We start from the raw sequence: 21,598 nt of genomic DNA, 5'->3' as shown, positions 1-21,598 counted from the left end.
GTTTTGTGCCTTTGTGATTAGCTAGAATTGCTGAATACAGCAATTTGGCCTCCGTATCCATCAGGAAAAGATGAATTTGCTTAATACTGGCTCTCCTGTGTTATATATTCATACAAGTGACTCTCTATAGGCTTGCATCTTGCCTTTTTTTTTTTTTTTTTTTTTTTTTTTTTATCAGTTCCTCGCAATATTCTTTGAATAAGGTTTAAGTAGCTCTGGACAGAAAGCTAGTCTTGAATAAGAAACTATGACCCTGTGTCAGTCTGCTTCTCTCCTTTCATTTCTCTACTTTCCCTACTTTCATTTCTCTGACTTTTCAGTAAATGGATTTTTTTTTTTTTAACATTTGAACTGCTCCTGGAATTCGTGTGACAAAGTGCATTCGGATTTTCCACATTAAGCAATGGCTTGGGAGAGGGTTCAGTAGAAGAGCCTCTTGCTGAAGGCCAGCTTCTCATCAGAAGCTCATAACTAATTTGCAGCCAGTAGAAGCACTTGCTGACACCACAAAATAAAATCTGAAAATCTGATGTACAGGAGAATCCCATGTGCGAGTTTTGCCTTGATAAGCCAGAGTAACACTTTTCAGAAGATGAAGTTTATTTCCATGTCCTCTTGCATTTGCAGTCTTAGGCATCTGCTTCTGTACATGGCACTTCTGTGTGATAAGTTGGCAAGCAGGTTAGAGAGGTGCTTGTGTTTTGTGCATGTAGAGCTCTCTGTAATTAACCATTTATCATGGCATGAAATACTGATGTATATAAACTATAAACAACTTCTTAAGCTATCAAAGACAAATGTATGTGTAGGGACTAGTCTGAAACATTTGAGATGGATCTGAGAAGGTTTTGTGTGTGAGTGCTGTTTTGTTTTGTTTTTTTTTTTATCTTATTTTTTCTCTAATTAAGGGAAATGAGGAAAACCTCTAGGAGACCTTTAAATAGGCTTCTCGATATGGCATGCTGCCTCCTAAAACTTTTTGAAATTGTTTCTTGCTGTCTGTGGAAAAAAATGACTTCTCGGTACTTATTTGACATGATGGTCTGCATTTCTTGCTATCTCTGCAGTTACACCTGTGTCACCTCTGCATTCATGAAAAACTTAATATATCAATTTCTTATTGTATTATTTTATGTACTCTGAATCGTCTCTAGTTTGAGCCTACTTCTCCCTCCTTGATTCACCAGTCTGTTTTCTTTCTTTAAATACTTAAAGATTATATATTATTGTCTTTCCTCATGTTTTTTTTTCCTTTAAGTTCATCAAATCCAGTTATCCAGTTTTGTAGGCCATGTTTTCTACATCTCAAATTATTTTGCTACTCTTCTTTGCACTGTCTCCATTTGAAACAAGTACCTCTTAGTGAAAAAGGCCAGAGAGCAGTATTTGAAATGGAAGCTGTAAAGGCATCTTTCATGAAGGTCTTCAAATGTGAATTTTATTTATTACAGATACTTAAATCAATGCATGGGTTAAACTGGTGCGTTTATGCAACCGTTTGTAATTAAAGGGATTTAAATCTTCCCAGAGCAGTCTCACTGAAAGGTTTCCTAAATTAGTCATCTCTAAGTCTCAGGCCTTCATTTAAGTACAACATTAGGAACTTTCCATGAAGATGTAGATGATGCTGAGCATGATAATAAGGTTTGTTTTACCATCATCATTCTTGTAAGGTCTCATCATTCTTGTAAGGTCCTGAACAATTTTGTGACATCCAAAATAATATTCTCAAAGGTGGGAATGTGCTGCTCTGCCTTGGGAGCTGACTTTTCAGTTAACTGAGATACCAAGGTCAGCTCAAAGTACTGTTTGTGGGGAGACAAGTACCTTAAAAGGACATTTCATTCCGCTTCCTGTTGACTACAAAAGGAGCTTTGAGGAACTCTGGCCCTAGCTGAAACACGCTGCTGATTATCTACGGAAAATGAGAGTCTGGAGCGCTCATTTGTTGGCATACAGAAACTCTGCACCCCAAGTCCCTGGACTATCTTTCTTGCGCTAAATCAAGGCAGACAATGATTGAGCAATAATCGTGCACAGTGATACTCTGGAAAAGGACTATTAAAAAACATCGAAAGGAATCAGCTGAAAGCCAAGAAAATGAATTCTATGGTAGTTCTTATGAGTGTTACAGAATGAGTTAACCTTAGCTGAGACTTCCATATTAGGACAGGAAAAACTGTTTGGTCTCTGAGCAAAACTGGAAATTTTCGTGATGAAAGGCACTATATTGAAAACATGGGAGTTAAAGGTGCTGATTCTCAGCATGTGGAACTGCAGAAAATTAAAAAATAATCTGACTGGTAGCAGCTGTCCATAACTGTTAGATTCAACAGGCCTGAGCATCTTCTGTCTTTCCTTTTTATCCTTGCCTTTAGCTGATACTATACAGTTTATTTGTAACAGAGCAAACCCAGTCTACTATGCTCTTAAAATATCTTTTTCCCCTCATCTCAGTAATGGAAGCAGAAGCTGCCTGCATTCTGGTAAAGGTAGGAAACACTGTCTGTTCCATTTTGGTATGTACATTCCTTGACAAAGTGAAAAAACAGTATTTACACCAAAATGTCCTGGATATTTTTAGCATCTCCAGGCTACAGTGGAACACTATGAGATCTCTCCAGGTGAAAAAGGTGCCCAGTCAATATTAAATATCCATGTGATTCTGTAAAAACTAATGAAAACACTTATCCTTCACTTTCATCTCCAAGACTTCTGTTCTCACTTTTCTGGATTACTTTTCTCTGACTCCTGAGAGTTCTTTGGTATCATGCAACTTGCCTCCAGTTCAAAAGGAGGAAGACATCTTCAAATAGCAAGAGACTTCTGCTGAGACCAGATCAGATATCAGCTGCAACAAGAATATGAAGAAATTGTCTTTATTGTCAAGACCTATTTTAACAGTAGATATTAAAGAAAATAAGCTTATTCGTTTTTTGTACTCTGAACACCATTTCAGAACCTAGAGAAAAATCATTTTGTCCAGCCAGCTGGTCTTTCTCCTCCTTTGCCCCAAATGTTGAGCTGGTGTCACCAATAGATGTGTGAACTAGTTGTGACTATAGAAGAGACACATCCTTATTTTAGTAGTTAATTGTACTCTTCCATGTACTATTAGGAATGTGTATATTTTCTTGTAACATTTCCCCTTCTTCTCTGAAGTTGCAAATTGATTTGTACCAGCTGAGGAGAGGCCAAGAAGGGAATTTTGCTGACCTGTCTTCATTAAGTAGTCTTGATGGTTTAGTGGTATATAAGCTAGTGCAGGGCCTCTGAACAGGCATGAGTAGATTCCCAGGAAGTAAATCTGTAGACAGGAGTGATTTTTAAAAGATATATAACAAGTAGAACACTTGCGTACTCAAGCAAAATATCTGTTAGAAGTTTCATGTCTTTAGATATCTGGACAATGAAAATCTCTTAACTGTTTTCTTGAAGCATACCTTGAGTTTTCAGTAATGCTGAGGAATTTTCTCAGGCTGCGTTTCATCAGGAATGTGCTTTTCAACTTCAAGACAAGCTACAAAAGGGAGGGATAGGGGAGAAGCATTTTTTAAAAAAAAAAAAAAAAGGCAAAGGAGATAAATTTATTGGCCCATAAGTAGCTATAAGAACACTGCTTATTCCTTCTTTCTCCACAACAAGAAATCTAGAATTAGGTGATTTTCCTGATATCAAGGGAACATAACATCTTGCTGAGTATCGTTTTGTGCATTGCTTTTGTTATTTAAGTGTAAAATACATATATAGGGGTGAAAGGGACTCATGAGAAACGATTTTCTGTCTACAGCTCAAAATAATCTGTCTTAGTTACTAACAGGCTATCTGAATTTTGTTGAAATGTCTGCATTTAGCTGTTCAGTATGATGCTTAAACCCTTTTGCAAAAGGATGCTCCCCAGCCCACTCAGTATCTTCAAGACCTCTGAGAATGACAAGTCTTTCTTTCTGAGGTCACCTAAGTTAATCAAATCCAGTAAGTGTGTTATGGCAACTTATTTTTGTGAAGGGTTTCATTCCTGTTATCACAGAAAGTACTGTAGTAGTTCCCTCTTTACCTTCCTAAATAACCTTATCCCTTTACCTTCCTAAATAACTGTCATTCACACTGCAGCTTTGCAAATCTGATGACTTTCTGAATAGTTATGGTTTTGTGCTGGGGAAGGACAAAGATGATGACTTGTCATTCCAAAAAAGCTTAGCAGTCATTCCACAGAAGGACATATTATCTCCATCTAAAAAATAATAATCTATTTTATAATAAATATTTTTCTTCTAGTGAGCCGCAAAGAAATCTAACAATAGATTAAAAAAAAAAAAAGAGGGGTTTGGATAATTCAGGTATATATACTTCCATTCTACCTATGGGAGTGTGAGGAGGAAGGAGGATTATATGACTAGTGACTAGTTACCAAAGTCAAAAAGGAGAGTTTTTATTGACTCCAGCAGGTATCGCAGTCCTTAATTCCATTTTAAATTTAGACTTTGGTCCCGACAGGTCATTTAACCTTCTGTGCATTGTTACACAACACCTGCATTTCACTGGTGTATGACGGGTGTCCTTCCCTAGGATGGACTTACTGGTGTTTCAATGGAGTGACATATCTTTCTTTCACCTGTGTTGCAACGTGCTATAATAAAACAGCACCTTCAAGAAGTCCTAAATTCTCCTTGAACAAACAAAAAGGAGTTGAAGAAATTGGGCACCTATAACTAGAGCTGCCTGCTAAGAGGATTAGACATGTGCTCTTGCACAGTGTTTACTGCTATTAAGGTTCTTTGTGCCTGAAGTACCTTGCCATACTTAAAAGGCTGTAGTTTACCTGGATTATTTTCTCAGTACAGATTTATAAATTATTTCACTCTTTTACAACACGTTTTATTTATTCATATTTTCACATTCATATTTTTAGCTTGCAGTTGATTCTGTATTAATGTGTCTATTTGAACTGATTAAATTATGACATGCAGAACAAATATTTGTTTTAGGCTTAACTTTCCCTTCCTGCCTGCTTTGCTGATGAAGACATGTAGTCTGGTTCTATCCAGGCAAAGAATATAATTCCAAAGGAAATGCTAAGAATGGAAAATGAAATTATATTTTCTTTAAGAAGGCAAAGTATTTTCTAAAGTTCCAGTTATTCTTTCTTTTATTTTTGAGCATGTAAAAAATCCAACCAATGTGCTTTATAGCACATTCCACATTTATACTATGCTATCTCCAGTTAAGATAACTACTGGGAACTGATTTTTCTATTAATCAATCCAAAATCCCAAATACATGATTCTTCAAATGACCTGTCTTATTCTAGTTATTTTTCCTTTGTTATTGAGCCTCACTAGATAGAGGGCAAGACAGCGCATGACGAGTGAGTGCAGGCAAGACTGATCCCTGTCCGCAAAACAACGGAGAGAAAGACAGGTGGAAGGAAACAGATACGCGTGTGTTTTTTCTCCGGATGTTGCTGTACCCAAGAGAGGCAGGTAATGCAGTCTCTGCTCTGAAATAGAGAGGGGAGCAAAAAGGTGAAAAAGGAAAGAGTTTGGACTAGAGAATGTAGGACAAGTTGTTGGGAAAAATACAACTGACAACCACTCTGTTCTACTATTGTGGAATAATTCTAGAGAAATTATTTAACTAGAGAAAATAAGCACAAGCTTGAGAGAAATGATCTCCAGCTATCTTTTAAAGACTAAAATTTTTCTCAAGATGACACTAGACAAAGCAGATCCCTTCTTCTCCCTTCTATCTCTGCTAATTAATTGATAGGTTTTTTTTTATCTTAGTTATGAGCAGCTCTGAAAAAAATCTTCAAGCTGAAGTTGAATCTGCTTGTGCAGATTAACAGACAAAGCAGACTTGCTAGCTTCAATATGCTGAATTTTCTGGGGACTGTCACTTCTGCTTTTCCACTATGGACAGGAAGTTTAACAGATGTGATTGATCCTGCCTACTAGGAAGAATCAAACAAGAAAAATCTATTTTAAGATGGAATGAGTCTTTGCAGAAGCACAAAGGAGATGCACAGGAAACAAGCTGCTCTCTTTGTAGAGTCTTTTCAACCACAGATGGATGGACGGTTGCATTAATTGCTGCACCCCCTGACTTTGGAAAAAAAGAAAAGAAAAAAAATAGTCTGTGGATTCTGTTGGTTATGTGGACAAAACTGTGTCTTGGGAGTTTGAGGACCCTGCAACAAAGCAGGTGACTACTCCTAGCCAGTACGTATCACATGGTTTCTGCCCCTGCCATCTCAGTTCTGGTAGACATACAGCATTTATGAGTGATAAGAAAACCCATTTATTACCACCCATTACTACAACCAGGAAAGCAAATTGCATTTTGATGAGTACAGATCCTGAGCTGGTTGGACACAGAAAAGGGAAGAAGACAGTGACCTTCTTCCCTCCAGAGTGACTCAACTACCACTCACCTTTTCTAAGTTCTCATTATTCCTGGTCGTGGGACAGTGTTCAACAAACAGGCTCAGCTGGTTTTATGGGTTGCATATGAACTCTAAGCCCTATTCATTGAAGTGCCTCAGCTCTGAGGACTGACATAAAGGAGGGCAGATTTTTGCTCCTCACAACTACACTAACCAGATGTAGTTTATAAACCCAGCTTTTTATGGTGTGAAATACAACAGCACTAACAAAATAAAAACAAAATTAATGGAGCTGAAACGTATGAAAGACCTTATATTGCCATATTAAAAGTAAAATGTAGTGAAGCGCAAAAGTGTAATGTGCTACATTACACATTGTTCGTGAGTAAAGGGCTGAAGGACAAGGACTACCTTCCCTCTCCTCCACTTTCCTACCAGGAGTTGCAGAATCTGAATTGATTGTGTTTGCCTAGAAGCAACACTGAAGGTTGTACTGATGATGAAAGGAGTTGCCTAGGCAGCTATTAGTCAGGCAGAGAAGGATTCGCCTCATCTTTCTGGGAACAGGGATCCTTGATGACTTGTTGTCAACTTCCAACTCCCTGTTTTGTTATTTTTTCTGCAAGGTTTTATAAGCTTTCATGTCAGTGAACTTTTATTCTCTTGAGTCCTTGAGCTACTAATTCTTCTCATCTCAACAATTTTATGTCTGTCTGCAATTTTACCTTTCTTATCTTGTACAGTTCTACTCTATTTTGGTTTTCAGAGTTCATTCTCACAATTTAACAATTTCCTCAGAAGTCTGAGTCAAGGTTACAGAGCTGTGCAATATCAGCTGGCCTTGGGTCACAGACAGCTGCACCTGTGGGATTGTCACTAGCAAAAACACAGAGGAGAAATTAACACAGAGGAGAAGTTAACACCCTTTTTGATTTTTAAAGAAAAATCATGAGTTTGGGGTTTGGGAGTGATTTTCTTCTCTAGTCGCATAGCACGAAAGTCCTAGTCTAAGTAGATCTGTGTTATATGATCTTTCAACAAGGATCTTGAAATACATTAGTGCTGAGAAGAAAAATGGATCCAAAGAAAAACTGTTTGATCCTTGTTCTAGTCCTTCTGTTAGTGATACTTTTTATTTTATATATGTATATGCATATGAAGCATTTTAGTCCAGCCTTGCTCAGTTTCGAACAGGGGATCCTGTTCATGGCGCACAGAAGTGATCATCAGGGAGTCATGAAAAAGATCCTGTTAATTTTGTCCCAGTGACTTGTCCTTTTCTTAGAAACAACATTTCTTTAAAGAACTGAAATGGGAAATGCTATTCTCTTTCATTCTGAAGGTTACTGCTTAGTAAGTTTGTACTGAGATATGAAGAGGGACCTGAAGCAATATTCAGACACAGCCACATTCTCAGATTAATTTACAGAATGTAGCTAATTACAATGACAGCTTTTTTGCTTGCTTTTTTTCCTGTAGTTTCTGTTTGCAGTACTCTATGGCTAATAAAACTGTCAATTTTCTTTTACTTCAATGAAAGGTCAGCCCCGACAACAGCCCTGTGCCTTCTAACAGCTAGTGCCTTTATTAATATTTAAAATGTACACAGTGATATTTCCAAAAGGTCAGACTTTTAAGAGACATAAAATGTCATCCCTAATTCCTCTCCCTTCCAGCCTTTCTCCGCCTCCTCTTCCCCATCCACTGCTTAAATGTTCCATTTTAGATACAATATTTAGCACTCCTTTATTAAAGCAAATTGACATCAAGCATTTCCCTGTTGCTCTATTACAGAGAGAGGCAAAGGATAAATTCACAACCCTACAACTTACGTATATGGTTTCCACCTCTGACTTTACCACAGATTCCCTTGAGTTTGTGAGTCACTTGCTCTATCAGTTCCTAATTTAAGTCATGTGGGGTCATGTGGGGAGAGCATGAAGACTTTAATTGTAAATAAGAGCATTTTTTGTTGCTGTTTTTGTGTTTGTTGCTGTAATGCCTCTGTTTCATCTACAGCCAAAAAAATCTACAAAATGAAAAAGGTAATACATGCTTCCTCCCACCTTCAGCCCTATCAAGATGGTGAAATCTGTAGAACAAGGACCATTTCTCCAACTATATTTATCTAAAGCAGTAATCTGTTCTGCAAAGAGGATACCCAAGAGGAAGACCAGCAGGGAAAGTATGTATATTCTTCTGGGTACTGGCTGGGTCAGGACATGGTCACTTTTGTGATAGAAAACAGGATCAGAAGGGCCTCAGGAGCTTCTTTGATGTATCCTCTGTCCAAGTCTAATTAAGAGACTTTATTAAACAAGTCTCTTAATTCTGGCAGAAATGTGGTTCTTAAAAACCTCTGAGCATGATACTGTAGCCTTTTCTGACAGTCTGTTCAGAGTTTCAATGTGCATACAGCTATTTGCAATGTCTGATCTAACATATCTCTTCCCTTAATTCAGTTTGACTAAGGAAAAACATGAAAATATGAACTTCAACATGAAAAAGGCTTTTTTTTTTTGCAGCCATTCATACCAAAGACAGATGTCATTTCTGTTATAAGGCATCTTTCTGTACACTCAATAATCCAGATTCCTTCAGCCTTCCTAGAAAACATGGGTTGAACAAGTTCTGGTCAGTCTGGTTCTTAATACTCCCTCGGTAAGATGCTCCTCAATCATCTTATTTGGAGTCCAAAATGGAATATCTCATGTCACACAGACTGCTAGAGGCTGTACCAACAACAACTAGAGCACAGAGTGCTTTGTGTGCCCTACCTGTAGTCAGCCTGTTTCAATGCCTGGCTATGGTTGTGATGTTTTTCACAACAGTCCAACCTTGGTTATATTGTATTTGTGCAGTTGTCAGGTCCTCCCTAACCATTTCCTGACTGAATGGCAACATACTGTTTTCTTTCAGATCACATCTTGAATTTGTCGATACTGTTTGAATTCCAATTCCATCCTCCAGTGAACATGCAATTAGTCCTTGCTGGAGGTCATTTGAAAGCTTAGTTAGCATGCTTGCTGGTCGTCCATTTATTCCAATATTGAAAACGCTAACTAATACTAGATCGCAGCCAAACTGTGTGGACCTGTATTCAGTACTTTCTCAGACAGTGAAGTGTTTATAACAATTGCAATGAAATAGTTATTGGGCCACATTTGAGGCCATCTAGTCTATTTATGTGCCAAAACTCTCACTGAAGTCAATGCATACAATGACAGCCTTTGGCAGAAGCTGAAGTTAAAAGCTGTGTTTTATAAGATGGTTGTTCGCTCTTTCTTCTGGATCTTTATTTTTTTTGTTTGTCTCTTTGCTCAAAGAACAAGATTGTGTACAGGCCTGGCTCTTCCTCTTACCTTGTTTGCCATCTCCACTTCTAGAGAATCCTTGAATTCAGCATAGGTCTGGTTGAAACTGAATGTCCTGTCCTTTTGTTCATCAAACTTTAGTCTCAGTTTTCTGGAATATTGGAAGTTTTCTCATATGGCAAGACCTTCTCATATAAGCAACATCTTGTCTCAAAGGAGTCTCAGTCAAGGAATTACTGGATCATTTCTGAAGTGTGAGCATCGAACTCCGAGATGTCACTGGACAATCCTAATTATGTGGTCGTCTCTAATTTGTGTCAAAGATCTGCCGTCACAGTGTTTCATCTTCCAGGCAATGACTGGTTGTAACAACCATCTGAGAGCACTCAAAACAAGTCTTGTTTTCAGAACAAGGTGAAACACTCAGAATCTTGCATTTTCCAACAGGTTAATCCCCAAGTTGCTTTCCACATGTTTTAGCAGAAGATAAAGACATTTCAAGAACTGTAGCCTGGTCCCTAAACAGCCAGCTGGCGTTAAACTTTAGCTCCCTCTTTCCTATTCTGTTATACGTCAATTTTTTTGCATTGGGATTTTTGCAGAGCTGGTTATTCTGTGATAATTGGTCCCTTCCAACCTTAACCATTCTGTGATTCTGTGATAAATAACACTGCTGTGGACCAGACCATCCCCAAAAAAGTGAATCATTGCTATACAGCCTTTAGTTTCCAACAGTAAGTTATTCAGTGCAGCTGTCAATCAATCAATGAGCACACAGGGGAAAAAATGTCCAACAGATAGTGTGCAAGTGCAGGAAGGGGTTGCTGCTGCTCTTTCTTAATGCCTGTGACTGACTGACAGCACCATGTTACAGAAGTCCGTCCTTCCTCCAAAGGTATGGTTCGTTTTTCATGACAAAATGAGTGAAGTTCTTTTGCTGCTGAGAAGGTTTAATAGCTATAATCTGTCAGTCTAATTTTCTCTATGGTAATTTCAAATCCAGCATAAGTTTTGTGTCAGAAATAAGACTTTGTAGGTTTAACATGTTTTAAAAAAAAAGAGAAAAAGAAAAAAAAAAAAGAAACCACCAGCAACAAAAAAGAAAGGGGGATAAAGTGAGGTAATTAAGAAACATGCAATGTAAGTAGAAACTGGGTATTCTGCTCTGGTTTCTACCTAAATTTTAGGCCCGTAAGAATTCATAGGCAATATGGCCAGATTAAGTATCTTGCATTCATTTCATAGTCACAAAATTGGATGTCCCTCTGCCCTAGCAAGGTGAGGGATGGAACTGGCTGTGTGCCTGCTAGGTGCTCATAGCACTGCGCTATCCACTGACAGTTGTTGTTGTTCCCACTGAAAAAGTAAAATGAAGGTTATGAAAAGGTCACCCCCTGGCAAGTAATATAAGATTAGTCTAGATGATGACCATGAAGTGGGAGGCCTGCATCGGTAACCTCTTCAGCCAGAAGAGATTCAAACTCGCATTTCCAGGTTCCCAAGGAAAAGCTCTAAATATTAGTCAAATAGTGATTAAACTTTTTTGTTGTTGTTTTCTCCCACCTCTCATTAAAGCTATGTAGTTCTTCAGGAAATAATTTGAATGCAGGGGCCAGGGAATAGTGCAGAGAGTAACTTGTAGCTCAGCAAGGAGAGGATGAGGGCATCCTGTGTTTAATGTAACTTGTGCTTTCTAGCGTTTCAGAGTTGTTGGATAAATGACGTAAGTAACATAAAGAATTGGGAGCCCAGAACTCTCCCTCTCCCAGCTGCAAGGCCTTAGCAGAGGACTGCAAATCCAGGTGCTCTCTCTCTCTGTATCCTGAATTCTTGGCCTTCCTGAAGGGAAGTGGAGAATGCCCCCATTTGGGCTCATAATCAGATAATTGGAGTCACTCCACCTGGTGTGGAGTTCGAACAAAACGTTGCCCAGAATAAATGTGAGCAGAGCACAGTCAGTCCTGCTTTGACAGGGCTGGCTGTCTGGAAGGGTTATGTGCAAAAAGAGGCTGTGAGTCCCAGCTCTCTGCCCTGTCACAGCACCCATCCATGTGTATGTGTTCAGACAATTTGGGGATTCAGTGAATTTTAAGTATTTGTCTTTTCTCTAGAGCTGACTCATGAACCCAGTTCTAGGTGCTGAGGTTTCCCTGTGCTTTAAGTGGTATGAGGTGTAAGACACCTAGCTTGTGATGTGCATTTTCCCCCTGAAGCTGGATGTCCTTCATTAATCTTAGCTAAGGCATTAGCATAGATACTCTTTTCGTCTTCCTTATGTTTCTCCTAAGGGTAGGTATGCTAATGTGTACTTTGGAACTAATATAGAAAATTAATGATCGTGAGCTAGGATATCAGGAAGTAACAGATACAGAGATGAGAAGTGCTGGAGTTTGAAAGCTCCTTGTGTTGTTTTCCTTTATAATGTATTAAACAGGATAGTTTGTAGGGAAAAATGTTTATTCTAAATGGATTTTGGCCTGGCAGTGCTGGGCACCTGGGTATTGGCAGACAGTTTGTGTTAACTTCCTAATTTTCCTTACTGATGTTTCATGTCCAGTCTAAAAATATAATTCCCTGCCATGTTCAAAGAAAGAAGGGGGTCAGTGGTGAATAGAGAGTAATGAGCACAGCTAGAACAAAACTGTTTGAAATCAGGAAGCTTTTTGTTGTTTGATTGTGGTTATACCAGTTACAACCTATTGTTTGTGGGGTTTCTTATTTTACTACCCTTGATTTGTATAGCTCTACAAATTTATCTTAAACTGCTTTGCTAGCTGTAGAGTTAAAAATATATCTGTGGTGATGCTGGGATATTATGTTGTTGATAAAAGTGTCAGTACCGGAATGAAGATAGCTGTCCTGCTACAACTAGCAATTGTTTTTGTGCAGCCCAATGAAAGGTGTCAAGGACTAGGACAAAACCAACTAATGATAAGGGTTTTGGCGGGGGGGGGGAGAGCAAGCACTTAAGACAAATAAGCTGGTGACACTAACCCTTAAATGGTACTGTTACTTTGCTGCACTGCTCCTTTTAGGGAAGGAAGCAAGAAAGAATAAAAATAATCATGGAAAAAGTCTAAATAATTCATGATTTATTTTTCATTCCTAAACTAATGTTCTGGGTTTGCTTTAGTTGAACTAGCTCTTTCTCATCTTTTCTTTTCTTTCCTTTTTTTTTTTTTTTTTTTGTTAAGCCTTCAGAAGTTTGGAAGTTTGTGTAGTATCTTGAGCAATGGTCAGATGTAGAACACAACTCTAATGCTTTTTGTGTTCTTTTATATTTATTCTTTTACATTTATATATTTTCAAGGTGCTGGAACTACGTGGCTGACTTGACAAGAGTTTGTGGTTTTATTTATGTGACCAGAATGACTACTTTGCAGGACTGACCCTACTGATTTGAAATCAATGACTTCAGTTGAGTAGAGCTGCAGTGTGATCCCTCTGAGCTTTTTTGGTCAGAGAGACTGTGCATGTGATAACACTGTGGCATTTTCTCCATTTATAATATTTGATCTTGTAGCCAGTGGTTCTCGTCAGAAATCCAATCTAAACTCCTTTGGCAAGTAGTCCAGTGTGATCACTAGGTTGAGATGCACTTTGCAATTAAGGTTATTACTGTTACAGTGTAATTTCACCTTTTTTTTTTTTAATTTGCTAGTGGATAAATTATTGGTTGCTCCCAGCCTCTTGTATTATTTTGCTGTTTACCTCAATTTTTCTATTCATGTGTTTATTTTTTTTCAATGTATTTATATGACTGTAGTTTTGGCAAGAGCTCCCAAGGCTTTTTTCAACTCTTTAATTTAACAAATTACTTATTTTCCTGGAAGGAGGTAGGCTTCACTACAGCTCCCTAGTACATTAGACAAAGTCACTGTGAAGGAGTATGGCATTCTGGTGAATCTTTATTGCTGTTAAAAGTGATACACTTGCAACTATGTGCTGTTGAATCAGGAAGCCTACAACATGGATCGGTTACCCAAATGGGTCATGTACTGAAGACTTTTGTTCCGGGTCCATTACAAATTTTTTCCATTAATCATTACATAAACACAGAGCTAGAGTGTGTGGGGAAAGTCGATGGATCACTAATTGCCATTTGATAGCGACCATTGTATGCCGTGGTACATAGAAAAGTCGTCTGAATTTGGTGCCTAGAGGCTCTGTGAACTCTCCTCAGTGTGCGCACTGCTAACAAGCTGAGTTCTCTATCAGTCCCTCCGCTGGGAACTGTGAGGGAAGGAATCTGAGCAGAGAGACAACTTTGGCTGAATGTGCAATCTGCACTTAAGGGACAAGTACGGAGCCATGTGCATCGTTGGAAAGAGATATAAATAATGGGTGAGCAAATGTGGGTCCTTCTTCAGTTTTGTGTTAATACTCCATAAGCACTAGGAACCATGCGGACAGGCTAGGAAAAGAAATGCTCAGATGAAATAGAATGATGTGACATTAAGAATTCATTTAGCCTACAGAAAAGGCAATAACCTGCAAGATACTTGATGGCATTCAGATAATCTAGCTTTAATTATGAGTTCTGTCATAAGCTTAAAATACTACTATCTTTATTGTGTGTTTTTTCTCTTTTGTATTGTCTGTCTGACTTTTCCCCAAATGCTTAATGCGGAAATAGCCGTTCTTCTTAGTTTGCTACTTGAGTTGAAAAATGGCAGAAAAAAATGTTTTGAGCTGTCTCAAAACTTAGTGCTTTGCATTTTTAAGAAAATCAAAGAGCAGACAGAGTACTATTTATTTTGGGATTGCTAAAACTTTTTGAGCTCCTAAAAATGCTATGAGGACTTTAAATGGTAGTTTATATTCAAAATATTGCAAGTCAGTATTTTTTTTTTCTTCACAAATGCTCTTGCTGCTTTCATTTCAAGGCACTTCAGATTCCATAGACCTGTATTTTTTTTTCAGCTGAAAAATATCTTTACAAAAAAAAAATTGAACATTTCCTGTCTATATTCTTTCTGTTTCCCAGTGCTATGGCAGAACAGCATCTTGTTTTTAATCCACCAGCAGCATAGTGACCCGGACAAGCTTAGGGATGTGGTGGGAGACTCCTCCCAGCAAGAGCGAGTCTGATGGATGTGTTCAATACAACTAAGTGCTGTTAACAGTTGAGGCCAATGCAGTGCTCTAAAGTCATGTATTGACAATGTTACACTAAACTGACACTGTAGAAAAAGAGTTCTTAGAGTCTCTATGTGCCTGTGTTAGGGTACTTCAAGGCTGCCCTGTAAAGACTCTTTCTTCTACCATGACCAGGCAGGTGCCTGGTTGCTGTGCAGGTCAGCTTGGTTTTCCTTGAGTAGACAGAGAGCAACAGGCCTACGGAGGGGCACACTGAATTCTGCTGTGAAACTGAGGCCCCTGGAGATGAAGGGTATTTGAGTGCTCTAAACGCATTGAAGTGGCAGACTCCCCAAGATGCTTGACTTGATGCAGCGGGGAACAAATGCCTGTTTTTAGAGCTTAAATTTTGAATTCAGACAGGCCACGTTATCCATAGTCGGCCAGGTTTCTTTCACATTTGGATTGCACTATTTGAAAATGCTGAATTAGTCCATCTGTTCACATTTAATTTTTCTCTCTTTTGGGACTTCAGTGGGTCTTCCTGTGTGTCACTTGGGCACACTTCCAAAGCATCTACATGTTAAGTATTCATTGCGTTCTCCTGAAATAGCGAAAATGGTGCCTTCCAGGATGCTTGGTACTACAGGGAACATCTGTCCCTAGAATGTGTGCATGCTTCAGCTGTGCAGTGCCTTAAATCATGTTAGATGAGTGAGTATTTTCTGAGGAAGTAACTGTAAACTCCACGTTGGGTAGTGTTGCTACCCCATATTGTTTTAGCTGCAGTGAAAATGTTCACACTTTAAGTAGTATTTCATTTGAATGAAGCGCAACAAGATAATCAATTGGAGCTTGCATGGACTTTTAATTTAAAGAGATTATAAATGGCTATTAGAGAATTAGATGAAGCATAAAAAGTAAAAATCATTTTGTAAACATGATTTACAATGAGTTTTTATCTCTACCCACTAGATTCTACAACTCATCAAGCATTTATTTAAAGTTCTGTTAATTTACTGGCATTTGATAAATTTCCCTTAATGAGAAATCTCCTTGGAAATGAAGTGATGGAAAACTCAAGTTCTGTAGCTTATAGTATCATTTTAAGAGACAATTAAGTCGTGGAGCAAAACCTATTGCCTCTGTTCTAACCTATAGATCTGTGTTATTGCTTATAGAGCTGTGTCACAGGATATCTAGTGTGTCCAGGTCACTAGCTAACTTTCTGGCAACTCATGGATGCTCCCCTGTAGCCGTCTGCCTGACCAGGATGACATGGATATTTGTGTGACAACTGCTGAAGCGCTTTGTGCTGGAGGCTGGAGGCTGAGGCAAAGTCAAGCAGTGCTGTTTGCCTTGACAAGAGCTGGGAGCTGCAGGAGCAGGAAGCTTGGAGAGGAGGGACTGAACCATGACTTCAGCCATGATAGTTTTCACTAGCTGAGGACCTGGTCATGTCCTATTTTCAATATAACACCAATTCCTGTGACTAGGAATCATCTACCTTTGATAGAGCAAATGCTCTTTTTCCTGCCTTTTATTTATTTGTTTTTATTTTTTCCTCCGAGCAAGAGGAACTCAGAGCTTAAACCTTGCTGTAACAGTCGCCCATGTTCAGAGCAGGGACGTTGCTGCATTGAAAGGCTCCCTCATGTGCAATCCCTGCATCCTGACTGGCTTTTGGCACTGAACTGGCCTTCCAGAACTGACAGCAGTAATATAAGATGATCTGATTGACCCTCTAATTTGTGTGTTTCTGCATGGTGATTTACCTATTCGCATTTTTTTATATTTCCAGCTACTCTGGATTTCAAGGAGCTGTTTTCAATAACTCACACTTTTAAAAGTTAGTTAAAAAAGTAACTGCAAACTTATCCTTGAATATCAGGAACTGTGGAACCCCCGAGATCCAAAGTATATGAAATGGGGAAGAACTATGCTTTTATTTCCTGATCCAAAACATTATTACATAAGGTACAACAAGAACAAACAACAACAAAAAGTTTTGTGTTAAAACCAGGAAAATACTCACAGGGCATTAGCCCTGTTCCATTTTCTACTTCTGTGGCCAAGGACAAAATGGGTAATTAGGTCTGTTTCTGCATTTTTTTTATTCTTTTCCCTAGAAAAATTTTCATTTCTACTTTTTTTTTTTTTCTTTCTTACGTGATGCCTATTACAGTAGAAACATCTTCAGATTTTTCTTCTCCACATAATGCTGAAGAAAGCTGAATTTTATGTACCACTTTATATATTTTGAATAGATCCAATCTTACTCATATGAATTGCAGAACAGTTTTGTTGTAGCATTTGACAATCTCATTAGTTTGTTACCAGCAGCAGTTCATTACAAAGCTTACAAGAAAAACAGTTTTTTTCATAGTTGCTTTGCCTACCTCTCACTGGTGTATCAAGACAGGGATAATTCAATTGTTTTTCTTGTGCAGTTGTGAAGCTGTTTGCTGGTTATTTTTGCTTAGCAGAAATTAAAGGTAATGAAAAAGATTAGATGGAAATTTGAAAAGCATATGCAACTTCTGTTCATCCTAATTTTTAATACCTAAATTTTAACTGAATCATTTTGACTGTTCCATTTAGACACCAGGGCTTCGTGGTCAGTATTTTGCTCTGGACAAGTCTGCTTTGTGCTTAGTTCTCTATTTTAGGGGAAAAAAGAAATGATGCCTGACCTATGCTTTTAATGTTGCTGCCAGTTTGAAAGTCCATCCTGAAGGAAATCTTGTCATTATCATGAACAAGAGTTTAGAAAGCAAGTACCAATCAAAGCAGGAGTGAGAGAGAAAAATTTACGTATTTTCACCAGAAATCCTGAACAAACTAGTAGTTAGGACTAACTGGATAAAAAATTTGATGAGGAGCAGAGCCCAAACTGATGTGCCACACTAATTTTATGAGCTCAGAGGTCTGATATATGTATTCACAGTGTAGCCCAGTATTTGAAGTATGTTTGCAAAAGGCTGAGAGAAGAACTACAAAAGCAAATTTGACCCTTGAAAAGGTTATACCCCCAAAGCAGTTTGTACAGTCAGTTAAATGCAGAAATGCTCTAAACTCTTAAGTTCAACTCTGTAGAGAATAACTCAGGACAAATCTCTCTCCCTTCTTTTCGTTTCTTCCCTCTGTCCCTCTCCCTTCTTCCCTCCTTCTTGATAAGGGAAGAAGCTTAAAGAGATTAGCTGTCTTAGTCTAAAGCAGAGCTTTGCAAATGGTCCCCAGAATATTAGACTGGCGGGAAAGATGAGGGAGGAAAAAAAAAAGAAAAAAGAAAGAAAAAAGAAATCTCCATAATTAACCATGAGAAAGGTATGTGGATAATAAAGGCTTTATGCATGCAGGCCTGATGGTTGCCTTCAGTCCTAATGTGAAAAGGTAATCTGTAGAAGCCAATTTTCCAGCTCTTTTTCCAAAAGGGCCCCTGAAATCCCTGCTTGGTTTTGTTGTTGATCTGTCAAACTGCTGCTGGTCTGAAATCATCAGTTCATTTCACACAGGCCATCAAACAGTCGTCTCTACTTTAGTTCTCGCTCACCAGCAACGCTGGCTATGTCTGAATCGCTGGCCTGAGCTGTCCGAATTCTCAGGGAGAGACCGTTGCAGGGTAGACCAATTACAATAGCATCTGTGAATTAAATCTATAAAAAGAATTTATACAGTCTGCACCAACCAGCGATGTACACGGAAATTAGTAGAGTGCTTTTTAAATAAATGCCTGATGAAGGAATAAGCATCATGGGGCTGGGTAGGAGGAGATAAAGTTTATCCTGTGTAAGCCTGAAATAATGAAAAAGCAAATGAAGTCAAGCAGAGCTTCACACAGATACATGCCCCATGCTAGAGCAAGGCTTCTGCTCCTACCTTCTGTGCCTTAGTGTAATGCAGCCTCTGTGTAAATAAAGAACAGGCTCCAACAGTACTGATAAAAGGAAATTTTGCCACTAATTTGCTGTGTTTTCTCGTCTTTGTGGACTTTGTTAAATGTTGGCAGTGGGAGAAACAGAGGAATGGAAGTGATTGCGTCGGTGTCTTGCTGTGGTGAAGAAGGATGGTTTGTGTAAGGCTTTCAAGGTAGAACAAGGCTGCAGGCTCATGAGCGCTGGGCCCTTTTATCCGCTGCAAAAATCTGTCTTGCTTCGTGTATAATATGCTATTTCTTTATATGTTGGCAGCCCTCAAAAATAAAACTAATCAGGGAAACACAGATGCTGTCATTCCGTTGAAATTCCATCTAGAACAAAATAAACTTCAAAACTCTGCTTTTTTATCCTTTAAGAAAAGTACAGATTTCTGAAAATTCTGATTTATTCTATTTTTATTTTTTCTAGGTTCAATATTTTGATTTTTGTCTCATGAAATGGTTTTATTGTTGCTATTTACTCCGATTTTGTTCTTTTGTTTTCATATGGTCTTAGTTTTATTTCAGTTGTGACTTTTTTGATAGTGGGGAAAAAAGTCAAATTAGCTTAAATTTCCGAAGAACTCGTTGAACTGTCCTCTCCTGATATGTTTTAGTCTTTCCTGTTCCAATTTGGAATGAAGTCATGTTTAGCATCAATCCCTCTGTCTTTTGAGGAACAAAATATCAGCAATATTAGTTGATATCAGAAATAATGCGGGGTAACTGAAAAATATTTATCAGCTTTCTAATACAGATTAGGTGGTCAAAAAAATCTGAAATAAGGTCTCAAAATCAATGAGGACAAATGAGACACTTGGGATATGCTGATTTCATTTCATTGATGATACAGATTTTTTTTTTCAAAATTAATAGAGAAGGAGGTTTGTGTTTCTGTTTTGTTTTCTTTTTAAAGATAGCATTAAAAAGAATTTCCTTCCAGGGAATGTAAGTCATTATTCCAGGCAGTCACAGTAGCCAGTCATTTCTAAACTAGTTATTGCCTAAATTCTTGGTCTTCCAAGTGCCCTAGAAGAGGAAGGAGGGCGAAGCACAGGGCTTGCCCAAGGCTTTGGCTTGGGGATGCCAGGGGTGCAGAGGCAGAACGTGACCGTGCAGTGTCCAAGGTTAAAGAGCCTGTGTACACAGGAGCAGCAGCCTGAGTGGTCAGGAACAAATCAAGGTCTCTGATTTTTAGGTAGCCTTCTTCCTGATCTCTCTGAGCTAGGAGCTATGAGGCATTTTTATTTGTATTTTGGCATTTTTTCCCCTAAATCTTGCATCTTTGAGTTTTAGCTAGGGATATTGAGACTCATTTCCCACCAAAGTCTACAGAATTACTTATTTTGATTTTGAGAGGAGTAAAGTTAGGGTTTGATTATTGCAGAGATGACTGATGACTCTTTTTCACAGTTTTCCATCTCCTTTCCTTCACTATGAAAGCTGGAGCATACATGACCTGAAAACCTGAAACAAAATACAATAAACGGAGTTCGTCTAGTTACTCTTGATTCACTGTTCATGTATTTCTCAAGTCTGGGGTTACAGACAACTCACTGACCATAGAGCTGGAAGCTTATCTGAATGACCAAAACTGAGAACATCTGTATCATTTGCCTTGCCCAGTTTCCTTCATTTAGGCTCCTTGCAACAAATTTGAAGGAGTAGGACAAACATATCCTCAATATATAAAAAAGTAAATTTTGTTTTTTTCGATGCAGAGCTGAAGGCATGGAAGAGGCAGTTCATGATTTAGAAGACAGTTGTTTTGCTCAGAAACTATCAGCTCTCTATAGTTCCCACAAATGCCTACTGCAAGACAGCTAAGTCTGCTTGGGTGGTTGCTCAGTGTGACCTTTGATCGTCTTCCCTGCTTTCTTGCCACTCGGCAAAGATGCTGAGCCACCGTTTGCCAAGAGAGAACAAGGCTCTGCAATATGGCCATGTGTGTTATCCAGCTAGAGCTAAGGCCCAAGCAGGTCTGTAGCAGATTGTCCTGCTGCTTCCTGGGACCTCCAGAGCCTGCTGGATGACAGATTTTCTAGAAGTTTGTCAGTGAACAGATTTGCCACCCACAAAAGTACAGACTGCCTCACGCATGTGAGATTGCTTCATGTCAGTTTTCTCGCTAAACAACATAAAGGCTGAATGAATAGGTTTACCTTAGAAACGTAATTTTTGAGTGAAGCAATTTTCTTTTTAACAAAAACATATGTAATTTGTATTTAATTAAATCAGCTCTATCAAACTTCTGTTTTAAGCAGCTGACTTAAGGTTGCTCTGCAGCTTTCCTGGCTTTTTTTCTAAAGATAGACTTGAAAAGTTCCAAGACTTGGCATGAACAACCTATCCCTTCATGAGCTCTTGCTTAATTTGCCCTTCTTTCTCATCACTGGGTACTTGGCCTACCACAGGATAATGAAGGGAACTAGGTAATTTCCTTGTTTTCTACTTTCATGAACACTCTTCCTGCATTCCTGATTTTGTCTATTCCTTCTGTATAGTTCACATCTTCTGTAGCAGCATTCTCAAGATACAGTCATACATTATACTCCATGGCAAAGAAAAAAGAAAAAGAAAAATCTGTGTGTATCCTGTTTGCTAGCGATACACTTGTCCTTCAGGTGAGCACTGTATTAAACTGTGACGTGTGAGCTGGTGACAGGGGATAGGGTTGCTTAGGCTGTGGCACAGAAACTTGGATTCAATGCTAAGCCCCCCATCTCGGGTGCGTTGGAGGGTTAATTGTGTTTCTCCAAGCAGATTTCTGGCACAAAGTAGAAAGAGAAACTGGTTGTTGCACCCATGATATAGCCAGTTCTGGTGCTGTTATTTGCCAGGAGCTGTCTTTGAAGTTGATAGATAATGCTGTGCACTGAGATTATAATACGGCCATTAATCTGC

This window comes from Tinamus guttatus, unplaced genomic scaffold, assembly GCF_059628265.1.
Source record: "Tinamus guttatus ecotype Peru unplaced genomic scaffold, ASM5962826v1 Tinamus_guttatus_pri_ptg000241l, whole genome shotgun sequence".
Lineage (NCBI taxonomy): Eukaryota > Metazoa > Chordata > Aves > Tinamiformes > Tinamidae > Tinamus > Tinamus guttatus.
The sequence above is the reverse complement of the archived record's forward strand: the minus strand, read 5'-3'. Positions refer to the sequence as shown.